Here is a 3,952-nt window from a genome sequence, read left to right as displayed (position 1 = left end):
AATATATATAATATACAGAAAATATGATAATATTATATATAATTATATATTATTCAATTATGTATAATCAGATATAATAATGAAAGAATTTCATATATCAAAGCGGACGCCAAAATAAAAATTTGAAAGCATTTTATTATTAGTACTGTATTAAATTATAATTTTTATGTCGTGTTTAAAAATGTTTTTTTAATTCTCAAATTCGTTTCTCGTTCATAGTCGTTTTTATTTGGGTATTGGATCTTCCGAAAAGGCATATTTATAATTATGATCTACGATCGAATTCCAAATCATTCTAGTTTGTCATGAGATCGAGAATGCGTGATCCGAACGTGTGTCATTAATTTAGATTAAGAGAATTTTAAACAAGTGCCGCGTGGAAGAACAGGGTGTGAATGTAATTTATTTTAATATTTGAGAGCAGTATTAGAACGAGATTGCGTATTCTTTCGCAGTCCTATGGGCACACCTTCGGCACACGTTGCATGATGTATTTAATTTCATCCGACGCTTCGGTAGCGTTTTACGAGATTCGTAAATAATGTTGCTGAAGAGAGAGAGAGAGAGAGAGAGAGAGAGAGAAAGAGAGAGAGAGAGAGAGTGAATGAGAGAGAGAGAAAAATATCACATAGAAGAATACATGAAAAAAAATATTTATGTAAAGCCGTAAACTACTTGGAATAAATACCATTAGCAACTATATATTTAGCTTTTGTTAATTTCGTTAAGTAAATATTTCGAGTTTCTATTCATTAATGTCATTTTTATTAATATTTTGTATATACATTCGGAGAGTCAATATCAAAATTTTAAGTCGCGTGTACTTAAGATCTGTTGATTAACGTAGAAGCGCCAGTGAATCTCGAGGAGTGTTCAATTTTGAACAATTGATCACCATCGTTATCCTCGCCGCAAATGGTGTACATAGATCTCTAGGGAAACTAAGACATTATCGCGACCTTATAGACGATGAGACTGACTTTTTATAGGGAACAGATTTTAAGCGAAGTACGTCGAAGTCGCATGTCATATTTTTAGATAAAAAAGAAAAAAAGGAGAAATAGCGAGCTGTACTTGCCCCGAACCTGCGTTGCAGGTTCCAAGGACAGCTCGCATTAATTGTTTATTACAAAAATCTGTGATTTGTACAAAGAGGAGTGAACGAGAGATATATCGGTCATCTTAAAGAGATGAAAAGGAAAAGGATCGTTTTTTTACGTCCAAGTGAAATGATAAAATCTGAAGCAATAAAGATACAGAAATAAAACCGATCACTCTACTGTTGGATTAAGTTAACATTATATTTCATAGAATAATGTGCAGAATCTTAATTTGATAACTATCCATTCTTATAAAAAAAAAAAATCGTTTAATTAAATCACATTGTTGCTTTTATATTTATAGACATAATTTAGTAATATTTTTAAAGTTACCTGAATTAATTATTATAACTCGATTATTATTAACCTTATTCTACTATTACCATATCATTTTATCATCGGCATTAAAGTTAGTCAATATAATATAACTATACAAATCGATCTGCAGGTTAAGTAGCATAATTTATTTATCACTTTAATATAGCTATCATTCTGCAATGTATGTATAAATCGTCAAGATTCGTGTAATTACAGAGAATAATCACACGCAAGAATTAAATAGCGAAATAAAGTGATATACTTGATTTAATGAATTGAACAAGATATAACTATAATACAGTTAAATCATGTGAATGACATGATAACTGACCATTCGTTGCAAATTTGAAGCAACATACACATTTCCACAAATGTATAAGCTCGTGCATAAGAAAAGATCGTAATAAATATCGAGAAACTAATATTAACAAGGAATAATTATTAACACATTTACATGAATTGTGATGTCGCACCAATGGATGTGTACCAAAAAGTTGAATAAATTACTGTCCGCTGCGAAGAAGATTTCTTATAACGATATTTTTTACAAAACTTACCGTTGAAATACGACCTGGTTGAAAGGTATTGCGATTAATTTAGGTTTGTACTTCTGAGGAGAAGATTGCAGGTATGTTGAAACAATTACTGGAAAATATTTTATTAATTATATTTTATTAATAATATGTGATCAATCACGCATTACAATACAAATCTTTGTTTCATCTGATATTAATTTTCAGTGAAAAAGATACATGCTATGTTTTACAGAGAAAACGAAAACAAAAAAATTATCGAGTGCTTTTGATACGTTAGAGTGTTTCTGCAATTAAAATTTCCTATGCTACGTTTCGTGTAGTTCGCTGAGTATGCCCGATCACAGTGTTGCCCTTCAAAAGGCAGCTTGCATAAAAAAAGAAGCAAAGTGCCCGATGACGAGCCGCAACGTAATCGCACGTTTGATATCTTCGCTGCCGACACTATTTTGCGCTATAAATGTAACTGACTTTACTAATCATAGTTTATGTCATATATAATAAATATTTATGCGCGTTCCACTTACATATTATGGAAATACTGAAATTACAAACCATATTAGCGATTACAAGATAGTATCTTTTTTCTCTCGTTGGTGTTTATCTGATTATATTTCATTCTCATAAGAATAACTTTTACTTCTAATGTTTCACAAATGCTATTCTTGTTTATAATTTACTTCATGATCGAATATTATCTTTCAACCAATAAATGATTAATTTATACGATTTCTTTAATTTGTACACGAATTTAATTTATTCTAACTCTACAGTGCCTTGCCTTACACTTTTCACTGTTACATTATGTGGAGCGCACTTCGATTAACATTATTGTCAACGTGATACGCGGAGATACATGTTTGAAGCAATGAGTTGCGAGCGATGGAAGGCGCACTTTCAGACTGATGATTTCCAAGTTCGACCGGGGAACTTTATAACGCAAACGATTCCACCCACAGGATGCTGCGGCCTAGAGATTAGCCGGCAAGCTTGTGAAAAGAGGAAACAGGAAAGGGGCGGTTAGACCAAGATACGTAAGTTTATCCTGAAGAGCAACTATACATTCTTTTCTTCATATGATACTCGTTAAAAAATAAAATATGTGCATATTTTTTTAAATAATCTTGACGATAATAATTAATTTTTTTACGTTCAGTCATATTAGAAAGGCTTACTCTCTTCTTCTAATATCTGCGATACTAAAAAGGTGTAATTAATACTTCTTTGATACCAATTTGATAATTGCATTTTTCAAAATAATATCGAAAAACAAAACAAAAAGTGGTTTAATATCAACTCAAAAGAATAAATATCCACGTCTGTACAAATTTAATATCTTTTTTAAATAATTTGATTTTTATTTATTAATTTTATTTAAACGATTCCAAAAATTGTTTTGGAAAACAAATATATGTATATTATATTTTTTTTCAAAATTATTTAAGAATGTATTTTAAAAAAGATATATTTGTGAGAAGAAAATTTCGTTTTTAGATATATTATCAGATTCAACAAATTGAAGAATTCTGGGAAACATCAAGATGGAATATTTCACCGATCGATTTTTAACGGCCGCAGCATGGATTCGTCATTCAATCTTTGACCTACACTAGCGTCTTTTTTGTACTCTTCTCAACCGTCGGTCCCCATTGAACGAACGAAAGTTCTCCCCAGGAGAACACAGCGTTTTATACAAATTGCACGCATCTGTCCCGCGTATGTTTGAAAGCACAAATCGGTCTCGATGATCATAGAGTTTGTAGGTAAAATTATTTATGCCTCGGTTTATTAAACTTGTAAAAATTTTCTTTATGTTCCTTGATTTCCCAGCTTCCTGTTAAATACCGTCATACCTTAAATATTGTTAAGAATTATTAATTGTAAGAAACTCTTAGAACAACAAATTTCTTCCCAAGTAGAGTTAATAGAAGAAATCTTTTTATCGCACACATTATACGTTTTATATATTTGAATTGTTACGCGTTGTGAAAAATAAAAGAA

General features: G+C 30.7%; 1 long non-coding RNA gene across 1 annotated transcript; it reads left to right on the top strand.

Moving 5' to 3' along the window:
* The first annotated feature begins 2,165 nt into the window (after positions 1–2,165).
* LOC108693711 lies at positions 2,166–3,687 on the top strand. The gene is made up of 3 exons (XR_001932030.1): positions 2,166–2,413; positions 2,725–2,985; positions 3,446–3,687. It is a non-coding gene; the product is annotated as an uncharacterized LOC108693711 (long non-coding RNA).
* Positions 3,688–3,952: the final 265 nt, after the last annotated feature.

Source organism: Atta colombica, unplaced genomic scaffold (genome assembly GCF_001594045.1).
Source record: "Atta colombica isolate Treedump-2 unplaced genomic scaffold, Acol1.0 scaffold96, whole genome shotgun sequence".
In the NCBI taxonomy this organism is placed as follows: Eukaryota; Metazoa; Arthropoda; class Insecta; order Hymenoptera; family Formicidae; genus Atta; species Atta colombica.
Note: the sequence above shows the minus strand (reverse complement) of the source record. Positions and strands in the feature narration are given on the sequence as shown.